Source organism: Suricata suricatta, chromosome 10 (assembly GCF_006229205.1).
Source record: "Suricata suricatta isolate VVHF042 chromosome 10, meerkat_22Aug2017_6uvM2_HiC, whole genome shotgun sequence".
Classification (NCBI taxonomy): Eukaryota; Metazoa; Chordata; class Mammalia; order Carnivora; family Herpestidae; genus Suricata; species Suricata suricatta.
In genome coordinates, this window is record NC_043709.1 from 76,996,535 (window position 1) to 77,018,316 (window position 21,782).

Here is a 21,782-nt window from a genome sequence, read left to right on the forward strand (position 1 = left end):
TGCCATTTTTACCTGGAAGTTTTCTTTTTTTTTTTTAATATAACACAATTTATTTTTTTTAACATATACAATTATTTTCCATCATTTACAATACAGTAGTTACAATTTCACTCCAAACAGAAAAGCAAAGTAAAAAATCAAAACCCCACTTCTATTTCATGTAATTAGACTTATACAGAAATTAGAAGGTTAAGTAACAGCTAGTTAATCACCTAATTTCACAGCTATCTGAAGTGGCAATCGTTATATAGCAGCTTATCTATGATACATTCAAGATAAATGATACAATTTATTACTTGCCCATAAGCTAAAACACAGCCTGCTTAATACCTTTCCTTAAATTCCACCTCTATACTACAATATACTTGAGGTCCATGCAAAAAAGTTTTTAACCTTCACCTACTGAAGAACATTTTGAGTTTTTTTGTTTTTGGTTTTAGTTTGAAAATACAACAAAATATGCATTTGTAATAAAATTTAATAATTGTATTTGAAAAACTTATTTGTAATAAAGCTATTGTGAACATTCATGTACAGTTTTTATGTGGATATAAATTTTCGTATATCTGGTCTGAATGCCCATAAGTGTGGCTGCTGGGTCATTTGGTAAGTGTATATTTAGATTTTAAAGAAACTGCAAAACTATTTTCCATACTGGCTGTGCTATGTTATATTCCCTCCAGCAACGTAGGAGAGATCCCATTTCTCTGGATCCTTTTCATCACTGGTATTGTTACTATTTTTAATTTTAGCTATTCTGAGATACATAGTGTTATCTCACTATAGTCTCGTTTTCCTTTCCCTAATGCCTAGAGACATTGAATACCTTTTCATATGTTTATTACATATTTACATATTTTATAATGTAATGTCACTTCATGTCCTTTGCTCATTTTCTAACTAGATTGCTTTTTTTTTTAACTGGAGTTTTGAGAGTTCTTAATATACTAGAGGTTCTGTCCTTTGCCATATGACTATCCTAATTAACAAAAGAAAGAACTATTATGGAAAATTCCAAACATGTACAAAGTTAGATACAACAGTATAATGAACCCTCAATTATCTTTAATGATTATCAGTTTCTTCTACACACTCAAATTGTCTTAAAGCAAGTTTCCAGATATCATATAATTTCATATATACATATTTCAGTAGAGCTCTAAACTTATAAGGACAAGTCTCTCTTTTTTTTTTAATTTTTTATAGTTTATTTATTTTTGAGACAGAGAGATACAGAGCATGAGTCAGGGAGGGGCAGAGAGACAGGGAGACACAGAATCCGAAACAGGCTCCAGGCTCTGAGCTGTCAGCACAGAACCTGATGCAGGGCTTGAACCCACGAACCATGAGATCATGACTTGAGTCAAAGTCAGATGCTTAACCGACTGAACCACCCAGATGCCCAGGACTATTCTCTTAAACACATAATAGCACTGTCATGTCTGAAACAACACAAATTCCTAATATCATCAAATTTCTAATTGGTTATTACATTTCTCCTTTTGATACTTTTTCACTTGTTCTGGAAAGAATACAAGTGATATCTGTCTGTACCTTGCAATTGGTTGATATGCCTTTAAAGTCCCTGTTAATCCATAAGTTCTACCTTCCAATGCTGTTCTTTTTTATTTTGTTAGTTTGCTTTTGTCAGATAAAAACAGTAGTAGAAGCAGTGGAAACAGATTTTGTTTAGTAACTAGTAGTGGAAGGGAAAGAGCTGAACCCCATTCCAATTTGTACAAAGGTGACTGGGTGTTTTTAAAGGGAAAATGAGGTGGGAGGGGGTGGAAGGGAGACTCAACTGAAAAATCACAAAGGGTTGGTCAGTGTAAATGCTGTCTGGCTAGTGGTGTCTGATAGCTAGCAGTTACTGATGGAGGATTTTAACCCCCTGCTGAGAGTGGGAGACATCGGCCCTATCTTTTCTGATGATAGTGTATTACAGGAATGGTTCTCAGATCCTTGAGAAAGACACTCCTGGGTTGTAGGAGACACCTATGCTACATCTTAAAAAGACTGAGAAAGGATTGACAGTTACACACCCTTTTTATTGAATGTTCTAAGAAAGGCAGGTCAGGAGCTTATCTTAAGATGTTGCTTAGACAACTCTGAGCTTCTACAGGGGAACTCAAAAGGCAGTAGCAGGCTCATTCCAGGAATAAGGTGTGTTAGGTTGGCCATGATAGTTGGGTCAGGTCTCAGTCTGGGGCTAGAATTCTGAGAATGTTTTGCAGCTCACACTTTTGCCTTGTTTTGTTTTGTTTTCTGTCTTCCTTTTTTCTTTCTTCTCTCTTTCTTTCTCTCTCTCTCTTTCTTTGTTTCTTCCTTTCTTCCTTTTCTTCTTTCCATCTTGCCACGCTTCCCACGGTCTGCCTTTTGCTGATTGCATCTCCATGATGTCAACTGATATGTTCTTCCATCCACTGTATTTCCTGTGAATTGATGGTTGGATTTAGAAGTTTGATTGCATTCAGGTTTTCTAATTCGGGTAAGAATACTTCATAGACAATGTTACATACTTCCAGGAGAAAGTAGATAATTCTAGTTGTTTTCCTTTTTGTGAAATGAGTTACTATATAGCTAGACCCATTATTTCAGTTAGGGATTGAAAAACTGTGCTATTCTAATTCTGTCATTCTCCCCTCATTTATTTGCTAGAATATCTTTCAAGAGAAACATTCCTCCATGAAATATTTGGTTACCCTGAGGATACAGTTTGTATAGACACCACAGGACAAACACTTGATTCTTGAACTTTATTTGCCAGTTTTATTGTTGTTGATATTCAAACATCCATTATGGTGAAGCTTTCTTTAAGTTAGCCCCTAAGGCCTTTTGGTATGACTTCAGTTGTCTTCCCTATTATTCTGGATATTCCATGTTTTTCTTATTCATTTTCTATTCCAAACCTAGAAACAGCCATTCCTCCAAAGAGCTTTTGGTTACTTTTATTTGGGAATGATTTTTTGAACCTATATTTGGGCATTTGTGATGCTCAGTGCTACTGGATAATTCACTGTGTCTCCAGCCCATATGAGTTCTATCAAAATCAATTATCTTTAAAATATGAAAATAGGTAATGAGTTCATTCTGATACTTTTAACTGAACTCAAGATGGTTTGCTGGTTGAGATGCATCAAACTGAACACAGTTCAAGAAAATATTGAAAGCAAAGAATTTTTACTGTTGCAAGTAAGGAGACAGGGAGATGGGTCTCAAAGTGATGCAGGCTGACTGGGTCCACGGAGAAGATCGTCCTTGGCTTCAGGCAGAATAGAAATCAAACGTGAGTGAAGAGGAAGTGAGAGAAGTTTGTCGAGAACATGGAAGGCAGATACGGAAGGAACATCTGGGAAAGGAAAGGAGAGTGAGTCTTGACTTTGGGGTCTGGGGTTTTGCTGAGGACTGTGGTCCTGTGCACTTACCTTCTCAGGCATCCAAGAACGAAGATGAGTGTTACGGCGACCTCCATAAGTCATGTAAGGCCTGGATCCAAGGGTCTTGGTGAGTCTGCTGTCTTGGAAAACATTCCAAGGACCCTACCTGGTCACTTCTTAGATGTTATCTATTGTGCTGCAAGACTCTAAAGAAGTATTAACTCCTTGAGCTTTACAAGGAAGACATACATTATCTGCTCTATAAGGTGTGTGTAAGGCAGGAGTGTAGGTCTTAACAAGAATCGTAGCAGGTAAAGGAGCAAGAAAAGCAGCCTGGAATGGGGTCCCTTCAGTTTCGGTCTCAGAGGCACTGTCTCCCGATGGGGTTAGTACCGGAAGCTTTTATTGGGTGCATTGGGGATGGGGGTAGGGAGCTTGCATAAACACTTGAGTTCAGTTGTGCATGCTAGCATGTCAGCAGGCTAGTGCATTTATCTATGATCAAAAAAAAAAGGTAGAACCGCCCCCCCCCATAGGGGGAGGGTCTTAGTTTTATAATGGACTAAAGGTAACTTCAGGAACTCAGGGGGGGCTGCTGCACACATCCTCAGCTCCAGTCCAGCTCAACTGGTCATGTAAGTCACTCTAGGTGAAACACACCTTGGAAGGGGCTCTTAGGTGAAACACCTAGTTGAGCTACTCCTTGGCTGGAACTTTTGGTTTTGCAGAACATTGTTTCCCTGCTTTTGTCCTTTTCCCTCCTCCTTTCTGCTGATAGCTTGCAGCCCTCTTATTTGGGTAACTTCCCATTGCATCCTAACACTTCCAGCTAAAATTTGGAACTACAAGGATATTTACCTAACCTAATGGTACATGTCTATCTCTCTTGCTGCCACGGAAAATTCTGGTTCCTAACAACACTGGTATAATTATGTATTTGTTTTATCCTATGCTACTCATGTAACAGTCTCAAAATGACACTACCAACATTACCAGAAACAGTATGATTGTTAAAAGTGGTTTGTGAATTTTTTATAATGCTTTTTGTTTTTAAAGTATATTGTACTAGGTACATACAGTAAAATCCTGTGTTTTAAACTTGCTTGATATAGTTCCTTTCTGTGTAGTTTTGACTAAGTTGTTTCATGTTTATTTTGATTTTGAAGGATTTTTTTAGTTTAATTTGTTTTATAATCATATAAACACTGCTTCTAAATTAGCAATATAAGGTGTACTTAGAGAGGTCTGTCCCAATCCTTCCTGGCCTGTTACTTCACTCCACCTGTAGGTAATCCTTCTGTTTTCCTTCTGTTCCTCCTTTTCCTTCTCATCTTCAGTTTGGTTTAGCTTTAGTTTAAGACATACCCCCCCATACTCCCATCTTAGATAAATGTTAATGTACAATATATACTTTTCTCCTGTTCTTTTAACTGAAAAAGTATCTTAGACCCTAGTATACTAAGATCATCATTATGAACATTGGTTATTGAGCAACTATTATACTATAATAGTTAACTCCTTAAGAATTACTGAGATGGCCCCCAAAATTTCCTTTTGTCTTCTCCTTGGCCTTCAGTTCTTGAAAGATTCTATCTTTTCTTATTATTTTATTTTAGAGAGAACGCATGCACACCACAAGTGGGTGCGAGAGGGGGAAAAGAAGAGAATCTCAAGCAAGCTCCATGCTGTCAGCTCAAAGCCTGATGCAAGGCTCGATCTTGCAAACTGTGAGATCATTACCTGGGTCAGAATTAAGAGTGAAGACGCTAAACTGACTGAGCCACCCAGATGCCATATCTTTTCCCTGAGCCAAAATCAAAAGTCAGATGTTCAACCAACTGAGCCACCCAGGCACCCATATGTTTTCTTTCTTTCCTTTTTCTTAGTGTATTTTTTATTGAAAGAAAGACAGAGCAAACACATGAGCAGGGGGAAGGGCAGAGAGTGAGGGAGTGAGAGAATCCCAAGCAGGCTCCCTGCTATCAGTGTGGAGCCCGATATGGGGCTTGAACTCATGAACCATGAGATTATGACCTGAGCCGAAATCAAGAGTCAGATACTTATCTGACTGGGCCACCCAGGGACCCCTCTTTTCTTAGTTTTAACTTTCTTTTAAAAAAAATCTTTAAATAGTGGAATTGATGGCCTTTTTTCTGATTAGAAAATCATTTCATGTTAACTGCTGAGAAATTCCAAACTACAGAAAATTATGAAGAAGAAATTAAAAGAGATGCCTGAAATCAATATCCAAGGGTAACCTCGATTAATGTTTTGGTACTGCCCTAGTCTACTTGGCTGCTCTAGCAAACTACCCTAGACTAGGTGGCTTAACCAACAGATATTTATTTCTCACAGTTCCGATGTTGGGAAGTCCAAGATCAAGGTGCTGGCAGATAGAGTTCTTAGTGAGCACTGACTTCTTGATTTGCAGACTGCCACCTTCTCATGGATTCTCACATGACAGAAAGCATGGAGGAAGCTCTTTCCTGTGTCTTCTTCTAAAGACATTAATCCCATAGTGAGGGCTCCACTCCCTTGACCAAATCACCTTTCCAAGGTCTCATCTCCAAACACCATCACACTAGGGACTAGAATTCCCACATATGAATTTAGGAGGGAGATACAAACATGCGATCAGTAACAGGTACATAGCTCACCAGTCTTTTGTTGGACACACACACTTTTTAACAATTGGATTCATACTGTATATGCTTCTTGATCATCTCCTATTATGTTTATTTAACAATATATGAGTATTTACACATTATCTTTAAATATTCTCTTAGGGGTGCCTGAGTGGCTCAGTTGGTTGAGCATCCACCTTGACTGTGGCTCACGTCATAATCTCAAGGTCATGGGATCAAGCCCTGTGTTGAGCTCTGTGCTGGAGTGTGGAGCCTGCTTAAAAGATTCAGATTCTCTCTCTCTCTCTCTCTCTCTCTTCCCCCCCACCTCTGCCCCTCACCCCACTTGCACTCTCCGTCTCTCTCCAAAATAAGAAAATACATAAGTATTCTTGAAACAATCGAAAATGATTAAATGGTGGTATTCCAATGTATAGTGATGGTAACATGTATTTAATTATTCCTCTATAATTAGATATTTAGGTTGTTTCCAGTTTTTCACTAATGTGAACATAATTCTTTCTGTGCATTTCTGGTTTGAGTGTGATTACCAAAGGTTGGTGAAGTGTTTTAGGTTTTGCTGTATGATGCCAAACTGCTATTCAGAAAAATGTCCATGGAGTTACACAAAGTTCACTCCCACAAGAAGTCCATGATTTTGTCCGTCTCGCGAGAGCGCATGCCAACACTGCATTCTGTTATAGTTGTCAAAAATATAGTATGTACTTTTATTTAAATAATGGGACACTAATGTTCCTTACGTAAATTCTTTAGAATATCTCAGATTTGTTTCTAAAGATGAATTTGTAGGTCTCTCCTTGCTTTCAGATGCCACTTCTTGCTACTGGCATCTCTCTTAGGTAAGATAATACCAGCCATGAGCATGGCTTACATGTGATAGAAGTTTATTTCTTCCTCATGTTATGTCTGAACTAAATGTTCTTGATTGATGGGCAGGTTGCCTCCACACTGTGATTCAGGAACCCAGGTTCCCATTGGTGACTCTATCTTTAAGCAGTGACTTCTGCCTCTGTGCTCACCTGCATCAGGGAGGGAGAGGAAAATGCTGGAAGTAGTGCCTGTTACTTCCACTCACCTTCCTTTGGCTGGAGCTCAGTCACGTGGTTGTTTCTAACCCTCAGTGAAGCAGAGAAGCTTTGGGCTCAGGAAAAAGCATAAACAGCCTCTGGGGAACAACAAGCCCGTCGCTGTGACCGTGCACTTCTCTGTAGCAGCATTTCTGCTTGTTTGATTTTGCTTTAGGGATGAAACCTGGATAACTGGGAGTTGGAAACATTAGTTTTGGTCGCTTATAAGCAATTTGCATTCATCTCTGATTTTTTTATGTATAACCAATAGAGGAGGTTGTTTAGGAGATGAGTTTCTGAATATTGCAGAAATATTAGATATTAAGGTTATAGAATAGTATAATGATAGAAGTGGTTGTCTTTAGTAAATGAAAAATTCAGTCATCTGGGTGTGTAAAAATGGCTCATTCAATATGGTTTCATTCACATACCTTATTTGGATTGCTTGTGGTTCTCTGCATATTTTAAGGGCACAGTTTTTGTTTATAAAAGTAATTGCAAGGTAAGTGTCTATCAGTGAATAGGCTCATTGATACTGTGCAAATATGGTAAATACAAAAAATTGAAAACAAACAAAATCACAGTGTGCAAAACAGCCATGCAGGAAACACGTTATTCATGCTGTAAATTTGATTTTACTTTTATTTGCAGTAACCTTGATCCTGAAATTCATTAGATTGAACTAGCTAAGAAAGAAGAACATAGAAAAATTAGATGTCACTTAATGTATTTATGCTGCTTTCTTGAAGGTGGACCTGAAATGTCCTAAGGGTTTTGGAATACTGAATGACTTTAGGCAGACGGGTATGCGTCCCTGTCTGTACCTCTGTTTCCACAAAGGACCAGAAGGGCCTCATGTGAATTATCTTATTGTAGTCCTCAGCCAAATCATATTATATGAGGACACGATGTTCTTCTTTTTTGAACACTGTCGCGTACCATCCAGCTCTGTCAGGGCTTAATGATTCCCCAGCTGTCCACCCTGGTGAGGCCTCGCTTAAGGCATCCATCCACATGTCCGGGACACGCTTCAGTTGGCCACGCTTCAGAAACCCACTGTCTATCGGTTTCTCATAAAGTGCTTGTTAGAGAAATTGCCATCAAGCGTGATTCTTAATCACCTACCTAATAGAATTTTACCGGCTGCCACCTCCTTACATCCTGAAGAGAGGCTGTGCCTGGTCTTGGCCTGTTTGGCTTGGAGGTAGAGTGTAGAGGGGACCCCTGGAAACCAATCACTGCGTGACCATGGCGGAGGGATCAGGTTCCCTACTTGGACAAGGGTATGTCAAAATAGATTCTTCTGGAGTTTGTTTTCTTCATGATGAACATCTGTTGTTTTTGTCAGTCTGAAGTAGTCCCTTAATATTCATAATGTGGTTCTTCTACTTGAGTAGGGGATCACTGAACAGTGGAAAAATCTGCTTTTAGCTTTTTTTTACTATGTTTTTAGTAATAGGGCTCAGGCAATTGAAACCTTAGTGTTTAAAGAGAATGGGAATGCTTTTAAATAATCCTGTCATCATTAAACCTTGCACACAAGGAAAAGACCATTAAAAAAAGAGTGGTATATAAGATAAAGACTTTCATAAACTTTTAAATTAACTACCACTGGTATTTAAAAATAAAGGTGAATTTGTGATATTTACATAAGGCAGAGTGTAAATAGATAAATATCAGAATTACAGGTCACAAGATTTTGGAACTTGAGATTTGCTTGAATGTGTGGTTCTGTTTATTTACAGCTGAGATTAATCATTTTAGATACCACTCTGTCTGTCGTTTATGGATATGATGTATTTTAACATCAAGACTGTTACATTCCTTTTAATTACTGGTATAAGTTTGATTTGAATTTAGCACTTAAAATATCATCTCTACTGTAATCAACCAGGCAGCTTTATAGTCTAGTAAATAAAGTCATTATAGTTCCATTGATTGCATACAGAGTGAATTCTGTACAGACTTAGTTGTTATTAAACCCTTGTTTCTGGGGCGTCTGTGTGAATCAGTTGATTAAGTGTCTGACTTCGGCTCAGGTCATGGTCTCACTGTTTGTGGGTTTGAGCCCTGTTTTGGGCTCCATGCTGACAGCTCTGAGCCTGGAGCCTGCTCCTGATTCTGTGTGCCTCTCTCTCTCTGCTCCTCCCCTGCTCACGTTCGTTCGTTCCTTCTTTCTTTCTTTCTTTCTTTCTTTCTTTCTTTCTCTCTTTCTCTCTTTCTCTCTTTCTCTCCTTCTCTTTCTCTCTCTCTTTCTCTTCCTTCCTTCCTTCCTTGCTTCCTTTCCTTCCTTCCTTCCTTCCTCCCTTCCTTCCTTCCTTCTTTCTTTCTCTCTCTCTCAAAAATAAATAAACATTAAAAGAAATTTTAAACCCTTGTTTCTTGCTGGCCCCTTTCCTTTTGTTACTTTAATATAAATGCCACTATAAAGAATATTGGCTTATCCAAGTAGTAAAGATTTGTCTGACAGCTGGAAAGTGTGGGTGAGAAAATTCTAGTTCTCATATTTTCAGAATTAACAAGATCAACCAATTAGTAAATATCTTCCACCAGAGGAACACTTGTTCTTGATCCAACTCTTATTCATAAGGAATAGCATCATGAATAAGAGGGCATATGTGGTGGAGGTAAAGGTGTGTGTAGGTGTGTGTGTTTACATGCTGCGTGTGGGTGTGGCTGTCCAAAGCAAGAGAAAGAAATGAATTATTTTCTTTGAAATTTTGCAAAACGAATGGCTTGGTTGATAGCAATTAATGCTACTGTGCCCTGCCAGCCTGCTAGAGATGACCAGCTCATTCTGGTGTTCCCAGGACTTTCTTAACCTCAGCACTGGAAGTCCCAGGTCCTGGCAGGCTCCTTAGTAATAGGCACCCTGGACCAGTTGGTCAATGTGCTGACAATCCAGTCTCATGTATAAAACCTCTAGGATCTGGAAACTGTAGACTGGAAAATTTCAGAGGATTCCTAATGTGTTTGACAGTCCCACATAGGGCCCTGATATTGGTGGAGATTGTAAAAATACTGTTAAGACCTGTATTATTAACAATTTTTACAATTTGGTATAAGGAATTAGATTAATACAGCATCATATACCACGGGGAGTGGGCAAGGGAAGCTCAGCTAAGTTAATACAGAAACAAATGTTGTTAGTTAACATTAAGTTGCTTTGCACTCATTTTGGTGACTGGAAATACAGCAACAGGGTGATAGTATGTAGGTGAGAAAATAACATTGGCTGCAAAGAAAATGGAAACATTGTATTTAGCAAGTTGCTGTGAAAGCCATTAGGACAATGAAGCTGTTTAATGGGTATGAAAGAAAAATGTCCAGCTGCTGCTGGCCAATATAGCGGATATTTATATGAAGTTAAAAAAAGCTGTGAGTGTGTGGCATGGTGAGTGCATGATGTTGAGTTGAGGGCACCTTTTGCTCTTTTGGGAGAATTTGGAAAAGGCTGCCCTTCCTCAGGGCAGGTGCAGCCAGGGCCAGGGTTCATGGGTTGTTGAAGGGCACATATGCTGGAGTTCTGCCCTTGCAGGCCACCTCCATTCCACCTGGCTAGCTACCTTGTTTGTGCCTTGGGCACAACCCACTCAACACATGTGGGTATCTGACTTCAGTATCCAAATTGAATTCAAGGAAACCAGTGAATGAGAATGTTAAAAGTTAAATTATAGCTTTGTCTTCTAGGAAAATATTTTGTTCACTCCCTTCTCCTTTCGGGAAGGATGGAGCTGATGGAACTTGAGGGAGGAGTCTTTCTTTCTATATTCATCCTACATGAATTCACTGATTTATTCCTTTCTGTGTATGTGGCCATGAAAAACAGGGTTTTAGAATTTTCATTTGAGGTATGGTCACTATGCCAGTAATGGTTACTTTGGATGCCTTTATGTCCTGGGGCTGTGTTGAGCCACTTATACAGTTCATCTCATTGAAATCCTTTCAACAAGGGGCACCTGGGTGGCTCAGTTGGTTGAGCATCCGACTTTGCCTGAAGTCATATCGGGCTCACTGCTGTCAGTGTGGAGTCGCTTCCAATTCTCTGTCCCCCTCTCTTTCTGCCCCTCCTCCTATTGTACTGTCTCTCTCTCTTTCAAAAATAAATAAACATTAAAAAAAGAAATCCTTTCAATGAACTTGTAAGGTAGAAATTATGATGAGTGCTTTATGGCTGAGGAATGTGAGACCCTGGGGCCGCTAATGGGGCTGCCTAGTCTTCCAGATGGCAACCGACAGAGCCAGGATTGCATGTGACTCCTTGGCCTGTGGTTGCGTCACCACACCTGGGCTGCCCCTGTATCTCGGGCACCGTCTTTGGAGAGCTACTTAGTATGAGAGACTTTTAGAGATCCCTCTGGCAACCAAGACATCATCTCCAGAGATAATGAAAACCTAGCAAACTGTGACATTATCACATTGTTTTCTGAATGTTTTCTTTGAAAAATATAAATATTTAAAATTGGACATGAGTATATATATATATATATATGAAAAATATGATTGGGGCTGGAATTTCTAATTCCTTTGGTAACTTTCCTACTATAGCTTTTTATGTTATGTTTTAAAAAGAGGCTCAGGTGGGATGCCTGGGAGGCTCAATCAGTTGAGTGACTGACTTCAGCTCAGGTCATGATCTCGCAGTTGATGGGTTTGGACCCCGCGTCGGGCTCTGTGCTGACAGTTCAGACCCTGGAGCTTGCTTCGGATTCTTTGTCTCCTCTCTCTGTCCCTACGTCATTGGTGCTGCCTCTCTCTGTCTCTCAATAATAAATAAATGTAAAAAAAATGAAGCTCAGGTCTACAGGTAAATTAAGAGAAAGTTTTTAAAAATAACATAAACCAAAAGAAGCATGCATTTGAAAAAAAATTATGTAGACTTCATTATTATGGATTCCTAACTTCCACAATACTGGTAAACATTTTTCACAAACATTAAAACCTTGACAGTTATCTGAATAGTGATTGTTTTCATGTTATGTGTGTTCTGTGCTAAGAGCCACTGCGGTTCTTATTTCTACTCTGAAATCTTAGGAGCTTTCAATGTGTATGAGCCCTGGAATTTAAAACCAAAGTGCCGAGAATTAAACCTTAAAAAAAATGTAGCATACTTGTCCTTGGCGTAAAAAAGAGTTCCAAGTGAAATAAAACTTGAATCTCCCTAAAATTAGATTGTGGGAGGAAGTGTGAATTTTAAAGGTGTTTGCCAAGATTGTGCAGCAATGTCCAGTCCCCACTTTCTAGTCTTTGCAGCTCTGACCGTCAGCCCTCTGACCTTCACTCTGAAGGGTCTTAGCAGGGGCGGGGGTGGGTGGCAGGGAAATGGGCTGTTCTCTGAATGAGTTTGTTTGGACCAAGAAAAGGTATCTCTTCTCCTGCATCAACACTGCTTACCTCCCTGTGAGTGTGCTGTGTTTTCGTAGGCTTAGGCCACCTATCTTGACCGCAACATGCCCTTGGCTGCAGGGAGGTCATCTATTTCAGGAGGAGCCAGGGTCTGCGGAAGCCCAGGCTGCCAAGTGTCCTCCTTGGCCTCTGCACGAACTCTGTACCTGAAACCCAGCCTCTGAGAGAGCTTCTGGGTTTACTGTTTGTGCCAGCTGCTTCAGAGCATGTATCTGACGGCCCTATACTGGGATCTGGATTGGAGAATGTGGCTTTGTGAGGGTTTTAGCGAGACTTCTTCCTCTAAAATCTCAGCTGTCTGCATCTTAGCACACACCCTAACCTAAGTTACTCACCCAGTAACAAGCATAAAAGTGGGATAGAGTCCCAGCCGGGCCAGCCTGGCCTGCATTTCACATGGATGTAGCGAGTAGAGGGAGGAGAGACCAAGAGAGGGTGCAGAGCTGCAGCACAGGGTGACCCCCCAGGCCGCTGGCATGGGGGCCCAGTCTATGTCCTGGGTATTGACTGTAACAGAGGAGGTCGCAGATGGAACCATGGGGAGACACAGTCCTGCTACAGGTACCAAAAGAGCCCTAGTGACAAGGTTGATACCAGGTAAGGACTGGGGAAGGCTTGGGGGAGAGGGAGCCACCTGCGTGAGATCCCTTGCCCATTTTTGTGGCTGAGGAAAAGGAAAAGGGAGATGGAAATGACATCAATTATATGTAGGGATATTCCACTACTGCTCAAGATGCCACGGTTTGGAAAGTTCCACTTTCACATTTCCTTATTCAGACGGCAGACACTTGACTGACACACTGAGGGGTGCACCAGGTACAGAGAAGGGGCTGCTGTGCTGTGTTTGCAGGAGGCACCATTGTCCTGGGTGGCGTGCCCACTCCGGTCCCTCCGCAGCTGCCTGGGCACCTCTCCCCTGGGCCCCTCTTGCCTTCCCCACTCTTCCGTCTTCTCTGTCCCTCCAGGCCCGGGTCACATCTCATGTGTTGCCTCAGCTTCCTCTCCTTTTCCAGCCCATGCTGACTTCTTCTTCCCGGATCTCTTTTCAGTCCTTATCCTGTGCACCCATCCTTGGGACAGGGCAGCAAGTCCAGAGAGGCCATGTGGTGGAGTGTTGGGAAGGCAGGCTTGGGAAGCAGAATGCATGGGTACAATTCCCAGTGCTGTTCCTTCCTGGCTGTGTGGCCCCCGGCAAGTTTATTCATTTCGTTATGCTTCAGTTCCCCCTTCCATATAATGAGAATAGAAATAACACCTGCTTCAGGGGCACCTGGGTGGCTCAGTCAGTTAGGCATCTGACTTCAGCTTAGGTCATAATCTCACGGTTTGTGGGTTCGAGCCCCACATTGGGCTCTGGATTGACAGCTTGAAGCCTGAACACTGCTTCAGATTCTGAGTCTCCCTCTCTCTCGGCCCTTCCCCTGCTCATGCTCTGTCTCTCCCTGTCTCTCAAAAATGAATAAGCTTTAAAAAAAGAAGAAAATATGATTATATTATCATTGGCTGTGTGTAATCTTCTTTTTTAGTGCAAAAGTTTACTTGCATAACCACACAAATGTGTATTGCAAACAGCAGTGATTTCATTTGCATGGGTGCCTTAGAGTCTCTCATGTGCAGGAAGTTTACTAGAAATAAGGGGAAACTCACAGCAAATGCTGTTTGAGAGCATGGGATGGAGCGGAGACCATGTGATGCAGACAAAAGGCATAGAATTGGCCATAAAACGTCCTGGTTCAGGATCCACTGCTCATTAGGTATAGATATGGAATACGGGGATGGTGTTCTCTATTCTGCCAACTGCATATGGATCTTTCATGGATTAAATGACTTTCATGGATTAAATTAAATCTGCTAAATAAGTATAACAACACATACTTTTCTCACGTATTCTTGTCAGAAGGTCTCTCTACTTGGACTAGAACCTTTCATATATTTCTGATCTGATATCTCAGAAACTTCCAGAATCACTGCTGCCTCCCATTTCCCCACTGGGGCTGCTGGGCCCTTTGCTCTTTGTTATGGACCACAGAGTAGTTGCTGTAGCAACAGCATATAGTGCCAGTTTCTGTCAGAAATCAGATTGGGTCATCACGATGTGAAGCGCTTCACCGGCTGTTCATTGCTGTCGGAATACAGTCCGAACTCCACAGTGGGATGTGAGGGTCAGTGATCAAGTGCCCCTCCCTGTCTGTCACCAGTCTGCCAGGATTAGATCCTGCAGCTGGAATGAACTTCATGTTTCTTCATCTTGCATGCCCTCTCTCAATCCTCGGCATCTGTGTATGTATCTTATTTCTTCCTCCTCACCTCATTCACTTCTCATTTTCTTCAGGTGTCAGCTTTATTATCACTCTTTTGGGGCATCCTTTTCTGTCTTTCTCTCTGTCCCTGCTAGTCACTTGTCTCTGGGGGCTGGCTGGCTGATTGTTTCACAGTGCAGAGCCACCCACCCAGCTACGCCCACTCTCCTTTTGGCCGTCTCTTCTCAACATAGAATTTCTGAATCAGCCCACAGTACATGGAGCTTGCATGTCAACCTGCAGTATCTGCTACCTGCACTAACCTTTAAAAGGACATAAAGGGTCTTCATGAAAGACCCTTTAAGGATTATGCACTGCCTCAGTTCATTCATTTGTATGAAAAAGCCTGTACTAAAGTGTAAGAGTTGCCTTGGGATGGCGACCAGGGGCCAAGTGCACTGACAACCCCCACCCCCAGACCTGGAATGTCCCAAGCCGTTCGAAATACAGCCAGTCATGGAGTTCCAGCCTCCCCTCACCCCGATAAAAGAAACAACCAATCCCACCCCACCACGGTCCAAGGACACCCATGCTTGGTAGTCTGCCCACCCAAGATCAAACCCGGAACTCTTTCATCCATAAAACACCTTGCCCTCCCGACCTGGGTGCGACTTCCCTGGCCCATCCTGTCCAGACCAGGGAACCTCGCCCGAGAGCGCTCCCACCAAAGGCCTTTTACATTTACCTCGGACTCTGTAATAAAGGGTGCTCTGTTCTCTTTTCCCAGTCTCCTGACATTGTAACTTTTTACTCCGCCAATTTTAACTTTACATAAAGGTTTTATTGTGGACTTGTCCAAATGGATGAAGATACAGAAGATTATTTTTAAGCAGAAGTCATTGTGTTGTTAACATGCAGAAATACATTTAATAAATATATGTTGAAAGTGTGCTAAGTAAACCAGCTCAAATTTGGGTTTGGAGGCTTTGCGTTTGGATTTGTATCTCACCTTTGCCACTTGGAGCTGCAGGATCCTAAGTTAAAATTTTCCTTCTGCCTTATTCACAAGATGGGGGTGAGCATGGCTCACATGGCTCAAGGGTGGGACTGAATGAACTATAAAAAAAGTAAAGTGCATAGCACAGTGAATGACACATATCAAATGCATTAAGTACTCCCTATTATGAATGAATTGAAACTTTTCTGGGACTTTTAATGACAGACCAGGATGATAACACCAGCACAGAATTCCTGCTATTACATGTAGAAGGAATAAAAATTGGGCTCAGAGACTAAATTTAGTAGATACTAAATTCATTTTAGAAGGACTTTAAAGGAGACCCTAGGTTTAATTAATAAAGCCTAAACTCATTCATCTTTGATACCTAAAGACCCTGATCTTTTGCAAATCAGTTTCTGGACTACATCTTTTTTCCCCTAAAATGAGCTGAGCTATTCTGATCCCTTCTAGTTCTGTGATTTTCAGAATGGCTAAGAGACCTGAAATGACACTGTCTTATGCCTTTCCCACATATTACTTTGTATATAACACGTTGAGCTTGAAGTTTAACATTTCTGGAAGAAACTTTACTATAGCCACGGAATGGGGTATTGAAAGTCAATTGGGGTTTTTGAATCGCTGGAACTGAGAAGTGCATTTTACCATAGAATTGTCAGCTCCTTTCCCTCAGACTCTGCATTTGAATATCAAAGGAGACATCAAAGGTTGTTTACCTCTCTTCAGAATGTCCTCAGTTATTTAAGATTTAGAAGAGGTTATTTGTAGGTTCAAGGAATGTGCATTAAAGAAGAACCCAAAGACATATAAGTTTCTTTTTGTTGTTTTTGTTAATCTTATAATCTTTTCTAAGGTGAGCTGTGTCTTTGTTACTTTGGTCACCTGAAAAACAAACAAACCTTTTTCCTTGTGTTTCAAATGGAAGCAGCAGATTCCTTAATTCCTATTTTATGTTTTTATTATTTTATTTTTGAGAGAGAGAGAGAGAGTGCATGAGCAGGGGAAGGTCAGAGAGAGAAGGAGACACAGAATCTGAAGACAGGGTCCAGGCAGTGAGCTGTCAACACAGAGCCTGACACGGGGTTTGAACCCACAAACTGGGAGGTCATGACTTGAGCCAAAGCCGGATGCTCAACTGACTGAGACACCCAGGTGTCCCTGAATGCCAATTTTAAAAAGCTCTGAATTTAATTTAAAAAAAAAAACACAATTATTCATGGTATGTGACTCTTTGTTAATCTCCTTTATTACACTGAAAGAACAGGAGAAATTAAATTAGTATGACTGGTGTTCTAGAAGGAATTTTGTATATAGCACATAGGGGAAGAAATTTTTTCCTTCTACCCTTCTAGCTCCTCTGGCTGATCTAATAATTAAAATGACATAAAACAGATTAACAGGAGAAAACAAATTTGATTTCATATAAATGGGAGCCCCATAAAAATTTGAGACCCAAAGGCAAGTCTGGCCGTCCAGGCTTACTTGCCTTCCTGAGCTAAAGAATGGTAGGGACCTGGGGCTTTGAAGGGGAAGCAGGTAATTCACAAGACAATAAGAAGAGCCAATGTTTGGTAATTACGTATTTGCTCTGTAGGTTCCAATAGGTCATTCAGATAAAAGTTATCTCTGGTATAGCTTTCTCTCTGAGAAACGCCTCCTCTCTAAATTTTTTTTAGGTAGTAGGTAAGGGAGAGATTGAAGTTTTTCTGGAGTCGGCTGGGTCTTGATTGCCTTCACCTTAAAATAATCCACATGCCAAAAGTGGCATATTTTAAGGTCATGTATTCTGCTCCCCTTCAAGCTTTTTATAATTTATTGGTATAACATTAAAAAAAAGTAACAGCTCTTTGAATCTGAGATGTCTGCCACAGGAACTGGTATTAAGGCAAAAATGAACAGATTTTTATAGCACCCTAGAAGGGCTGGACAGTATAATATAACATTTTATTTAAACCAGCAGGATTTAAGGCTAGGGGAAATAGTACTGTGTGATTTTCCTTCTCTAGCTTCCTGTCTGTATCACAAACTGAGCAATCTTATTTTGCGTCCTGGTCTAGCACACACAATGGCTTAAAATAATGAGCACTTATTTAACACACAGGATTATGGTGGGTGATCCCGGGCAGCGGGTTTTCCTGGTCTCAGCTGGGACCTCACTGGAATTTGCTGACTGAGAAGTCGTGGAGGTGAACTTCAGGAAGCCCCATTTAGCTCTGAATATTTTAATGCAATCAACTGAGAAGGTAGATGTTAATAGAAAGTTTGATGTCAGAAAAACAGAAATTCTGGAGTGTAGGGGAGCACAGATTAGGGAATTTACTTTGGATAATCGTTTGCTTTTATTTGCCTAAAATCAGAAACTGTTAAAAATGCAGAGCTTGATAATGCCAACACCCCAAACTGATGTTAAAATATTTTTTCATGTGCAGCTGCAGATTGTGAAAAGTCTACTCAAGTGTGAGGATCAATCAACTAACAATTGCTTCCTCCTAATCCCTTGGCATTTCTTTTTAAAATTTTCAGTAAGGTTCTCTCTGTTTTTCTTCAGTTGTCATTTATGATGTCATCAGCTGGTGAGAACATCCAAGGATCAGTGTTTTAGACCAAAACCATTTAAGTCCAACTCTTTTTGATAAAAGAAAAAAACAAAGCTCCTTGTGGACTTGTTACTCTAAGAATATGTGTCTGAACCAAACAGACGCCATGACAGGTTTTAAGTTTCCCCTCTAAACTAGAAGCTCTAAGGGTCAGTCTCTCCAGAACTATTAGGCAGTTACACATTGCCCGAGGCAGAAGAGACCACCTTGTGGTATCCAATCAGGAAAGGCCAGCTACCACTCTCCACATTCCTAAGGGTGAGGCCTGCAGATGGGAACTTTAGATAGGACCCTGTTACCTAATGTTAAAGTTAACCGATAGTCGGATAGTCGCCAAACAAGACCCTAGGCTCGCCTGTAATTGGTTGATTTTAAAGGTACTCTAAATGTTGTAATTGGGTCCCGCCAAAAGTAACTGAACGCTCTGAACAATGTGTATGGTTAAACCTGCTGTCAATAATATTGTATAATAATGATTGGATCACTATACCTATGTCGCAACTTCTTGTAACTCCCCCTCCCCAAACCCCATAAAAACCCTGCTCAGCCCTTGTTCGGGGGCTCTCAGCATGAATCCACTGTGCTGGTAAAGTCTGTGAGCCTGAGCTGAGGCTCGGCCAGCCTAAACCCGTAATAAAACCGCCCTTTGCTATTGCATGCGTGACTCGGTCTCCCTGGCGGTCTCTGGTCTTTGGGGGATACTGCAACTTGGGCATTACGTTACAAGTCATTTAACCAATGAATTGGAAGCACAGGCATAGAGCCATTGGTTCTCATTCTAGAGGGTTCCTCAGTGGTTTGGCTTTGTTGTTGGAATGTTCTCTGGTCACAGGGAAAAGAGTGGAGATTGACTGAAATTGAACATTTGTATAGTGCCTTTTGTTTATCAGGCCCTTACAGCTACTTTGGCTTGTGATTGAAATGAATCGCTGAGAGAATCTGATAGAATTAGCCGAGTATTACTGCTAGGTTTCTGGTCTCCTCCTCTGTGAAAAACCAATTATAATATTTTTCCTCATAGAATATATTATAAGTGGTAAATAACTATAGTTGAATCACTTAGATTTGTGTCTGGCATATATTAATTGACATTTTTATGATGTTTGTTAATAATCATATTGTAATTATTTGTTGCTCCTGTTTGATTTTACCTTACCGACCATACATATGTCATAGACTAATGGGGAGAACCCCACTATCTGGTTTTATTGTGAGCTGGGGCAGAGGAAGGGATACAGAGATTTCAGCACTTGGAGTACTTCCTGTATGACGAGTTTGGGAATCTTAGCCTCTGACCTAGTGTTTACTAAAAAAGGGCGCATATTATTTTGGCTTATTTTCTCTTTTACTATTGGACAAAAACTAGAAATAGAAATCTTGATGGAGGTCATTTTTTAATCACTGCTGTATGTGTCCTTCTAGGCTTTCATTGCTTTGGGATGCTATATCTTAAAAGCAAATTATTTGATGTCTGAAAGAGCTGAATCTCTTGAGGAAATGGAATTTATCATGGGGAAAAAATTTCTAAACAAAGAGATGTTTTATAAATATCACTTTCTGAAATAACCATCATAGTGAGCTTTTAGTGAAACAAAATGCGGAATTTAGGAATTTACCTAAGTTTAACATTGGAAAAAAAAAATCCTACATCCTGTGGTTTGTTGTTTTTTAGAGAGGAAACCACTTCTAACTTTTTCCACTGTGCTGCAATTGTTGTACTCAGATTTTAATATCGCCCCCCAAAACCAGAGACTGCCAGGGAGACCGAATCACGCATGCAAAAGCAAAGGGCTTTATTACGGGCTTATATATGCACGGGCTCACAGACTCCACCAACACACTGGATCCACGTGGAGCGAGCCCCGAGCATGGGGGGGGCAGGGCCTTTTATGAGTTTGGGAAGGGGGAGTTACAGGAAATTGTGACACAGGTACAGGGGTCCAATCATTATAGCATCACATCATTGACAGTAACTTTAACCAATTACAGAGTGGACCCAGGACCCTTGTGTAGGGCGTGACTAGTCTTAACCTCCATCTTTAGGCCCGCCCTTAGAAATGTTAAAGGTGTTGATTGGGTGTTACAAGGGTTGCCTGAGAAGCTGACACTTAGGCCTCCAAGGTCAGAGTCAGTTTGATTCAGACCTGCGTCCTTACAAAATAAAGTAAACCAGCAACAGAGGGAACCTGAAAAATGAAGCTTCCAAAAGCAGAGCAACCCAAGAAACACTCTTCATTCAGATGTGTTGCAATTTGAGGCCTCGCCAGCACCTTTTCCTTCCACATTGCTGTTCCCTCCCTACTGCCATTTATCTTCCATCCTGTAAAGGAATAGCAGCGCTGGTCTTTGTTGAGTCATCCGGAAGTGATAGTGATAGTGGAGGCAGAGTTGAGACAAGACACTTCCCAGGGCTTTAACCTTTTTGGAATCATAGATCCAGTTGACCCTAAAGATCAAAGCCACGGATTTTGCTTCAGAGAAATACACAGATGCAAACATACAGAAATCTTGTATACAGACTCAGGAGGTCGTGGACTCCCTTAAGCCTATTTTTTGGGAGATTAGTGACGCACCTGTGCTGTGAGAGCAGCCAGTATCCCTGGCCTTCCTCCTTGCCGAAGTTTAAGTGCGGTTGCTTGGGGATGGATCCAGTCCAGATTTTGCTAAAAGCCAACTCTAGTGTTTTTTGAGGGCTCACCTCATTTTCTCCACTTGCTAAAAACTTGAAAGGTCAGATCCACAGATGTTTATGAAGCAGGAAGAGGAAAAGGGAAGCAAGAAGAGAGGACCTGCTTCTGAGTGACATTATAGTGCCTCCTTACAGTGCCATTTGGACATATTTAACTGTTACCAAATAGAGGAACCATATATGTTTTATAAGCAGTTGTCAAGATCGACAATGTTTTCGTGATAGTAAGCCACTCAGGCCTTACAAAGGGATCACTCTCCAATAGAATATTCCCATCGTGTAAAGGGACTTCATTCAAGTGCCAATTTTAAGAGATTCTGGGAAGAAATACTTTGAAGAGAAATTGGATTGAGTAGAGTAAAAGAAAAAAAATGAAAAAGGGTAGGGAAAATAAGGATGAGGTGGGAACTGCTTGCTGGATTACGTGATTGGATTTGACTTGCTTCCTTCACTTTGTAGATTAAAATACAGAAGTTGGCATGTAGGTGAACACACCTTGCTTTAGGATTTTGCTTGGGGTTTGTTAATAGCTCTCTTGCTTCTCTTTCATTGTCTTTTTTAAGCCAGCCAATCATATGCCTTATATGCGGAAATAAGGAATTTCCACTTTGTACAATTGAGTGAGCTATGGCAGTTGCAGTATAAGTTCCTGTCCCTCTAGAAGCTGACATTCTTATAACCTGGTTTGGTTCCAGAGGCTGTAGGCAGGTGAGAAAATTGCCCACTGCATATCGGTGAGTTCT

The 21,782-nt window shown here is 40.9% G+C and overlaps 1 protein-coding gene across 1 annotated transcript in view; it reads left to right on the forward strand.

The window, feature by feature from the left end:
* The window catches only part of TMTC1 (transmembrane O-mannosyltransferase targeting cadherins 1), a gene marked incomplete at its 5' end in the record, with an annotated part of 270,826 nt that overhangs the window by 94,086 nt on the left and 154,958 nt on the right, over positions 1-21,782 (forward strand). The window lies entirely within an intron of this gene.